The sequence below is a fragment of the Berghia stephanieae genome, chromosome 4 (genome assembly GCF_034508935.2).
Source record: "Berghia stephanieae isolate SIO BIC M18660-M18661 chromosome 4, UCSD_Bste_1.3, whole genome shotgun sequence".
NCBI classification, from domain to species: domain Eukaryota; kingdom Metazoa; phylum Mollusca; class Gastropoda; order Nudibranchia; family Aeolidiidae; genus Berghia; species Berghia stephanieae.
In genome coordinates, this window is record NC_088363.1 from 26,406,212 (window position 1) to 26,417,038 (window position 10,827).

Consider the following 10,827-nt stretch of genomic DNA (forward strand, 5'->3'; position numbering starts at 1 on the left):
TTGAATTAAAATTATGTGTCCATGGGTAGCAGAACTAATCTATTTTCCGCACAACAAAGCTTTTATCAAAGATGGTACTACCGTTTTAAAATCCGGTTTCATCATTATTATTATTATTATTATTATTATTATTATTATTATTATTATTATTATTTATTATTATTATTATTATTATTATTATTAGTCCTTCATAGCCATTAGGCACATGGAGCCGGTTTCTGTAGCGTGAAACGGACAATAGCAATTGCTTGCTATCCTTTTGATGGGACGCTAGTCTATCGCAAAGCACTTTCCGCCAGATCTGACAGAGCAGCTACCCAAACACTGCTGGGTGTGTCAGGGGGTCAGAAAAGAAATCTCAACTGCACCCGGGATCGATCTCGGTCCCTTTGTTTGTGAAGCGAGTACTCTAGCAACTGAGCTATCTGGACTCCCATTAGCGGCTATAATAAACACGCATGCAATAAACACGTATAATGTATATGAAACTCCGGGGTCATAAGTCAAGATAAGATATCCTTTTTTTTTCATCAGGATTCGAATCGATGATCCTCCTATCCCAAATGGGTATGATCAAACTAGCCATTGTCTCGCCCTTTAAATGTGAGAGAAAAGAGTGTTGAACGCATTCCTTCTACATACATCATTAATCATTATGACCCAAGAGCCTTCGTGAACCAGTCGTTTTAGACACTGTCATTGGTGACATTCTTGTAAAGCACACTTCTTCATTAATCACAAGAACTTTGAATAAAATGTACACGATGAAATTTATTCAAATTGTTATTATCTTTTTGTTTGTGTTTGTTTGTTTGTTTGTTGGGGTTTTTTTAAGGGGGGGGGGGGATTTATTTGTTTTTGTTTTGTTCGTGTTATTTTGTTTTGTTTTTTATCAGTTTTGTTGTTGCAACAATACATAACAGAGAGATGATTTACAAGGGAAAAAATAATCCCCAAAACTATCACTATACATATTCCCTCCCAGTCAAGGACTCTGGCCAGGGCTAGGACAAAACCAAGAAATCCCATTCCACGACAAAGACAGAAAGCAACTCGGAAAACGGATATAGGGGATAGAAGACTGCGTGACCTTCTGCCCACCATGGGAGGCCAAAGACCCCATCCAGTGACATTAGCGTAGGATGCCGCTATGAAGGATACGCTCAAATGTTTACAAAGTACAGTATGTCAAAATAATAATACATAACAGAGAGATGATTAACAAGGGGGGGGGGGGAATGTCACCTCTGAAAAAAAAAGAAACTATACATTTCACAGGTAACCTCTCAGCTACAGTCCCCACCAGGACCAGGGGGGGGGGGGGGGGGAACGAGCAGAAAGTCTCTATCCAGAACAATGACAGAGAGCAACAGGGAAAGGCAAAACAGGTAATAGGGAGATAGAAGTCAACAAAGTGACCTCTCAGCCCACCATGGGCGGTCAGAAGATCCCACCAAGTGATCTCATTCAAAAACAAAGACAAAAAGCAACAAGGAAAATGAAAACAGATATAAAGGGATAGAAGACACAGCAATAGTGAATAGTGACTTCCCCGTCCGCTATGGTAGGTCGAGAAAAGGGCAATTTGGTCAGAGACTATCTAACGCTCCAAAGTCATAGAACTACAGTGCGGCTATGTGGTCTGGTGGTATGACACTCGCTTTCGGATCGGAAGGTCCTGGGTTCGAGCCTCGCTCCAAAGTCATAGAACTACAGTGCGGCTATGTGGTTCGAGCCTCGCTCGGCGCATAGTTGAAAAGACTCTTTACTCACATTCTCTCACCGTACTCAGGTGTAAAATGAGTACCTGGCGTTGTCTTTGTCCGAAAAATTGTAATATCGCCTAACAGGCGTCATGTCTCGTCCTACATGTTAAATGTTGCTGTTGACCAGGGAGCCCTTGTAAAGCGCATTGAGCACGTTAAGTGGATATTGCTCTATATAAATGCTCAATTTTTTAATATTTTTTTTTACAGACATGAACTATGTTTTGTTTGTTTTTAAAGGTTTTAGGGCGCTTGCAACACATTAAGGTCATATCAGCGCCAGTAAAAAGGAAGAAAATGGGAAAGTAAAAAGTTATGGAATTACAATTAAAGCACCCAAGAATACGCAAGACAAAGGGAAATTGCTTCAAATACGGAACAGATGTAGATTCCAAGATAAGAGCACACTATCAGTGTTGTTAGTTTGAGATCACTAAATGTCTCATCCAGACACAAGCTCAGGTCTTCGCCAAGAGGAACACGCTTAATTGTTTAAGAATCATACATACGTAAAAGGAAAAATAATACAGTGCATAACAGAGATATTTAAAGACAAAGAATATCATCTTCCAAAACTCACAATACATTTGATTGTTTCCCTCCAAGCCAAGTAATCTCATTCCAAGACAAAGACAGAAAGCCTGTTGGAAAATGTTTGTTTTTGTTTTTAAGGGTTTTACGGCGCTTGCAACACATTTAGTTTATATCAGCGCCAGTAGAAAGGAATGTTTTGTTTGTTTGTTTTTAAGGGTTTTACGGCGCTTGCAACACATTTAGATTATATCAGCGCCAGAAAAAAAAAGAAGAAAATGGGATAGTAAAAAGTTCTAGAATTACAATTAAAGCAGCCAAGAGAAAGTAAGACAAAGGGGAACTGGGAACAAATATGGATCAGATGTAGATTCCAAGAGCATATCGCCAATGTACTTAGTTTGAGATCACCTATAAGTCCCATCTGGACACAAGCACAAAATCCAATAAAGAGGAATACACTCGTACTCAAATGCTTACATTATACATTAAAAATAACATATAATACATAACAGAGAGATGATTTACAAGGGGAAAAAATATCACCTCCCAAAACAATAACTATGCATTAGACTGTTTCCCTCCCAGCCAGGGCCAGGACAAAACCAAGTGATCTTATTCCAAGACAAAGACAGAAAGCATGTTGGAAAACAGATATATGGGGGGTAGAAAACACATTGTGTACCTCCCTGCCACCATGGGAGGTCAGGAACCCCACCCAGAAAGCCTGTTGGAAAACAGATATATGGGGGGTAGAAAACACAGTGTGTACCTCCCTGCCACCATGGGAGGTCAGGAACCCCACCCAGGAAGACAGTATGTACCTCCCTGCCAACCATGGGAGGTCAATGTTTTTGTTTTTAAGGGTTTTACGGCGCTTGCAACACATCAAGGTCATATAAGCGCCAGTAAAAAGGAAGAAAATGGGATAGTAAAAGTTCTAGAATTACAATTAAAGCACCAAAGAAAAGGTGAGACAAAGGGGAATTGGTTCAAATGGGGAACAGATGTAGATTCCAAGAGCACACTGTCAAAGTACTTAGTTTGAGATCACCTGAAAGTCTCATCCAGACACAAGCACATGCCCGAACTAAGAGGAATACACTCAAATGTTTACAAATTATATAATATATATGCAAACTAAACATAATACAATGCATAACAGAGAGATGATTTACAAGGAAAAAAGATCATCTCCAAAAACAATAACTATGCATTTGACTGTTTCCCTCCCAGCCAGGGATCCGGCCAGTGCCAGGACAAAACCAAGTAATCTCATTCAAGACAAAGACAGAAAGAATGTTGGAAAATAGATATAAGGGGATAGAAGACACAGTATGTACCTCCCTGCCAACCATGGGAGGTCAAGAACCCCACCCAGAGACTAATAAAAGAGTCTCTGACATTATCCCCAAAAACCGCCAGGGAAAAAAATCAAGCAGAGAAATAAATTATTTCAAATGCTATATTAATTTTTATTAATGTCATGATACCGTATAAACGTTATAATATTAATTAATCTGAGTTGACAATGATGATAACGACAGCAATAAAATGAAAATGAGGATAACGACGATGATGATATTAACAATTACAATAATAATAATAATAATAATAATAATAAATTATCAATTAAACGATGATATACTCGTTTTGAAGCCATTCGTTCATTCAAGGCAGAGAGGAGGAAATATCAAATTTCATATCAAAAGAAATATGTGCCAGTAACTTTATTTTTTAGTAGTTTGGTGGGAGAGTCAAGACCTATTTAAAAGATTAACAGTAACTGCTTACAACACTTTTAGATCAGCTTAGTTTAGTTTAGTTTTATAAGTTTAACAGCACTTGCGAATCCTTTGGATTATATCAGAGCACAAGAACAGGTAGTAAGGGTACACAACACAAAAGGACAGTTCAATACATTAAGAGGCAGTGCCCGAAATACTCTCGGATTAGAGAGAAGACAAAGGGGATCGAGTTACAAGAAGATCCCAGCAACAATCTTACCCTTGTTTTTGTTTTTAAGGGTTTTACGGCGCTTGCATTACATTTGTCATATCAGCGCCAGTAAAAAGGAAGAAAATGGGATAGTAAAATGTTCTAGAATTACAACAATTAAAGTATCCAAGAATGAGGCAGACAAAGAAGAATTGGTTCAAATATGGAACAGATGTAGATTCCAAGAGCACAATATCAGTGTACTTAGTTTTAGATCACCTAAAAGTCTCATCCAGACACAAGCACAGATCCCTACTAAAAGGAATACACTCAAATGTTTGAAAATCATATATAATACATAAGCATAACATAATACAGTGCATAACAGAGAGATGATTTACAAGGAAAAAAATATCATCTCCCAAAACTAACTAAACATTTGACTTTTTCCCTCCCAGCCAGGGCCGGTAATCTCATTCCAAGACAAAGACAGAAAGCAATTGGTAAACAGACAGGGGGATAGAAGACATGGCAAGTACCTCCCTGCCCACTATGGGAAGTCAGGAACTCCACCCAGCAATCTTACCCTGTGCCCCGCGTAAAGTTACCCTAACACAAGATGATGGCATAGGATAGGATCCAGACCTGGCAAAAACAACATACAACAAAAAAAATCTTTAAACTTAAAGGGAAAAATTCTGTAAATTTTAAGGAATAAAATCTGTAAACTTCAGGGGGAAAATGTGAATTATTTATTTTTGAACCTGTATCCATTTAATTCAAATGCAGGGTTTCCGCCCATATTCATATCATAGATGCCAGTCGTTAGAGAAGGACTGAATCCTGATACATGTATACAGAAAAGAGGAAAAGCAATCTTTTAATTGACACTTCCATTCTCTGAACCAATGAGTTACGTATTGCTTCCATATACGAAAAAAATTATAGGGTAATTTTTGATACAGTTTTACTGGAAACAATCACGCAATAGATTTTTTTTTAAAAATCAGATCCTAGTATATTTTAAATCAGATATTTTCAATATACCTACATCCCGAAACTGTAAATCTGACATAAACCAGATAACTGGCACCCATAATTCATTTTAACTGTCTTCCTGCAGGTTAACGAATTCATTACAAATTACAAAACTGAACTGATTATTTTTAAGTGTCTTGACGTACTGGCGTTTGAATATCTTTGAGAACTCATTTCATTTCAGACTCTATGTTTAGAGACCACTCTGGTCATCGTATGTCACAGAGTTACAGACAAGAAACCCAGTGGAAAAGAAAAAAAGTTTGGTCACTTCAATTCCTATGGAAAAAGAAGACAGAACATAGCACGCACACACACAGGACATGGTAATTAAGAATTCAGTGACTACACTGGTCGCCTTAATAAAGGTTGTCAAAAAATGTTTTAAAATGGAGGGGAAAGAAATGCTTCACTTAAGTAGGTGCTAGCAGCAATATATGCTGTTTGCCCAACCTAAGACCACCCAAAGACGTTGAAACAGGGTCCCAACCAAAGGGAGACATTCCGATGGATACAGACAACAGATTTGATATAATAGAAGAGACAACAATAGTTGACCTCCCCAGCAGTCAGAAGGAAGTCAAGGGGTTTCCAGCCAAAACCTTAATAAGAAGAAAAAAAAATTACAGGGTAAATTTATAAAGGTTATTACATTAATCAACTTAACCATCTTTTTAAAAAATAAATATCACATAAATGTCAACAAAAAAATAATTAAATCTCAAGAAGTTACAGGTTTAGTCATCAAAATCAAATTATGGTTACACATACAGATATACAGTTTTCAAAGTCAATGGCTATGCATTATATTCATTCATTGATTAATATTGAAAAAGTGAAAGACAAAATGGTAAAATAAAGTCATTCTCAAAAGCTCAGCACCACTACACAAAAACGCAACTCGTATTCTTTCTTTTTCCCCCATAGCCATATTTATCTCAATTTAGCCTACAATAAGAGGGTGGAGGGAATAATCACGTGAAAATAGGCATTCTTACTGTCCTAATAAAAGAGAGAAAAATTATTTACGCCTCTTTATTGTATTCATCTAATGGGTGACTACAAAGATAAATCTGACAATTTTGTCACCAACCTATGAGTACCAAATATTCTAAATTACTTTTTTTTATAGATATAAATAGCATGAGCATCACCTGAAAATCGGCAATCACGCAACACTCTTCATTCCGATCTTAAAAGGTGAAACAGAGACAGATTTTATCCCTTCCTTATTTGTGTTCTGTAATTCAGAAATTCTTGACAAAAGGATCTGAACACATAACTTTGGAATAAGTTTGTAAAGATATGCAGTGCATGTGAATCATTAATCCAAACTTTCAATCCCTTAGCTAAGCACCAGAGCAATAGATATCCATTAAGCATCTTCCTAGGGACTTCAAAGATATGATACAACAAATTGGAAGTGAGATCAGAATCATATGGTGACCTTGCAAACCATGCACTCACTGTCCTCGCTGGTTGCATCAGGACTCATCTGCATTCAGTAGTGATTTTGTTCTAAGTTCTAGTTGGCCAGCATGGTCGACCAGCTAGCAGCCCACAGTCTGGAGTGGTGAGTAGTTATTTCTAACCACAACATGACAAGTTTCCTTATAGAATCAGGAATAAAATATGAAAAATAAAAGCGTTTATTTTCACTAGCTCTCAGGGATGTCTAAAAATCCAAAATCGGTAATAATAATCTTTTTTTCAGATCTCCATTTGTATAAGAAATTGCTCAACATCGTTGTTAAAGCTGTGACTAAGAACTTAAATATTTGTTTAAGCAACATTAGTAGCCAAGTATTCATTCATATGAATTAGGCATTCACCATTATATCTTTGGAGGTTTATTTTTCTTTCCGATTAATTTACCCAATTAACGCCTAATTCAGAAAGGACAGAGAGGCAATTTTTTAAATGTAGATTTTTTTTTATTTAACTATCCAAATTTTAGTTTAAGAAACTTAAAATAAATTATTTCTACCATCAAAGTTAAATGAATTGTCACTTTACCACGCTTTGGAGTCGATGTAATGTTTGTTTTTCTTTGTTTTATTTTAGAGGAGTTTTTCAGTGCTTGAAATTTCAGCGTAAGAAAAAAAAAAAAAGGTGATGGAATAGTAAAAAAATTCATATAATTTGACTTCAGCAGCGCCTGCAACACTCATGATGGATCATTTAAGCACCATGAAAAGTAAAACAATGGGTTTACATAAAATGGGGAAAAGAGGTAAAAAGAAGAGATATACTTCTCAATTTAGCCTGAGACAAAAATCACAGCCTCGCCTAGATCTTTGCCAAAAATTAAAGTATGAACATTATTACTACCATATCTTATACATATGTAACATAAATTAACACAGACATAAGGAAAAAACGAGAAATGATTTACAAGGGGGAAAAAATCATCTCTCATAAAAAATGCCTGACAACAGTGTTTATACTCCTATGATGACGTGAACTTAAACCAGAGATTTTCTTCTGCCTTGGTCTACAAACTCAGTACATCAAGATAACAAAAGATCTTGATGGTTTTGTCCAAAAACAGTGACACAGCAAATTGTTGTTGTCGCCTTGTTTCAATTACAGTAAAGAAGAAACAAAAAAAAATATACAAACATAAACATATCAACCAAAATAGAATCTAGGCAAAACTATTTTATCCCAGTAAAGGATAGTTACACAGGGTATATCACCTCAGTGTATCAACAGCAAAGTTTGTGTATATTACACAAACGATTTAGGCATATCTATCAAACAGCAAAGAAAATGTAAGATTAGTTTTATTAAAGAGATCAGAAGTAAGATTCAAGAGCAGTATATCATTGTAGATAGAATGAAACTACTTTAAAGTCACACCCCGACACTTTTACAAGTCCACCAACAAAAGGAGCTTCACTTAGTTATAAAGTAAGCATAATAATTAAAAACATACCACTGACATAAGTAATTTATGATGGAGATATGATTTCCAAGGGGAAAAAAATATCCTTCACTTTCACTCTCTGAAGAAAGAAAAAAAAAAAAGAATCCAGGCAGGGTCAAGGCCCAAAAAGTCCCTACCAACAAGAACACAAAGCCAAGTGGTAAGTCCAAACGATTTAAAGGGATAGAAGAGATAACTCAGCATTCTCCCACACTAAGGAAAATTTCACCCTCTGCAACAGATGTACTGATCGATGCAATGATTTAAAACTTGCAGGAATAAATCATATACTTTCAGATTCTCATTGAATCATATCTATGCCGTATCAAAATGAATACATTAACCACATAACCACGGCGCCAAACTTAAAAAGAAAAAAAAAATTGACTTGAATTTTATAAATTTATCAACACAGTTAAATTTAAATGCTCAAAACTAATGTAAATCTGCATCTCAAAAAAGTAATGATGAAGACAATAATGAACAAACCATTCATAAATTATAAGCAATTCAAGGGATAAATATCTATGATAAATTTATATACAATCCAGATTAATGAAGCATCCTAGGCAGTAAAGTCTCTTACTTATCCAAGTTATACAATTTAAAGTTTCCAAAACTAATTCAAGCAATTTTCTGGGGGGTTTTTTTTGTTTTTTTTTCGTGATTCACTCAATACATTAGTAGTCCTCAAATGCTTGAAAATGGATAACACCAACAAACTAAAGTTGAGGACTGATGGACATTAGAGTTAGTGTACATGATATACTTTTTTTTCTTGAGGCAAAAAAACAGTTTATATGGACGCATTTGAAAAAGCACCAGATATAACGGCCATTTAATACATGCGGCAAAACATGAGCGTGCCTTGACAGTGGTTATAGATAGGCAGAATATCTCTTTAACTGGACAGGTCTCCAGGAAATTCAATGTTTGAATCCATGTCCAAAACTATGTGAATAAAGATAGTATATATTTGATTCATCCCTCTGCTTGCCAAGTTTTCAAAAATGCTATATTCACATGAAGTAACAATCACTCAAATGCTGGTGCATTAAAGAAACTGCTAATTGCACATGACTTTTATAACTATTGTTTCAATATGTTGGTCATTGACTAAACAAATTAATAATAAAACAAAACAAAAAAATGATTCATTAAAAACAAAAATGCATTATATATGGAAAGAATTAATAACTAAATAATAATCTGAAATTGTTTACACCTTCAATAGAAATATATTGTCATCATCATTAAAAAATAGAAATCAGGAGGAGGAAAAAAATATAACAGCTGTGAGTTTAAAATAGAAACGGAATGTATTTTTTTTAAAAACCTTAATCACAATCAAGGATGCAAATTTTTATAAATTTTGCAAACTTTTGAAACCCGAACGAATGCAATTATCAAATAAATAAGATCCAATTGAACATGACGTAAACAGTTGAAAAGATTATTTGTATTATTATTTTTTAAATTAGTGCATTATAAAGTCGTCACTTCAAAATGAAATATCTTTAGGGTTTGTTTATTTTTTTTCCAGGGGGTGGGGGTGGGGGGAACTTGCATGCATATACAATACAACACAAGGTCAATTTGCACCTTGACATATGGGGATAACAGGAAAGTTAGAATATAACAGGTCTACCCTCAACTTACAAGCACACACGAGAGAGTAATACAAAAGTTTTTCCTTTATTTTGTTTGTTTTTAAGGGTTTTACGGTGCTTGCAACACATTTAGGTTATATCAGTGCCAGTAAAAAGGAAGAAAATGGGATAGTAAAAAGTTCTAGAATTACAATTAAAGCACCCAAGAGAAAGTAAGACAAAGGGGAATGGGAACAAATAGGGATCAGATGTAGATTCCAAGAGCATACCACCAATGTACTTAGTTTGAGATCACCTATGTCTCATCCGGACACAAGCACAAAATCCAACAAAGAGGAATGCACTCAAATGCTTACATTATACATTAAAAATAACCAATATAATAACAGAGAGATGATTTACAAGGAAAAAAATATCATCTCCCAAAACAATATGCATTTGACTGTTTCCCTCTCAGCCAGGACTCCGACGAGGGCCCGGAAAAAAACCAAGTAATCTCATTCCAAGACAAAGACAGAAAGCTTGTTGGATAAGATATAAGGGGATAGAAGACACAGTATGTACCTCCCTGCCCGCTATGGGAGGTCAGGATCCCCACCCAGTTTCCTTTCTTTCCACAAACAATTCAAAGTAAAGCCAGGATAAAACCAAACAGTATCTTCGATTCCAGGAAATGGAGAAAAATCTATTTGGAAGGAAACACCATACAAGGCAAATCCTTGTTGCACACAGCCTCCCAAATAGTCCACCACAACTCTTTTCTGGTTTTTAACTGTGCCATGTGTCCTTCTTCTGTGGTTGTTCTTCCAATCCAGTCTGTTACGTCTTCGAGACCATTTTATCCTCGGCCTCCTCCCCTTGCTTCGGAGCTAGAGGGAAACAATTCATTATTGAAAAGAAGAGACAACTGGAGGGAAACCTCCCTGATACTAACTTACTGGTAGGCAAACCACATACCCAGAAATGTCTTTAACACATGCTGAGAAAATAAACTTGCTGTGGGATTGAGACATTT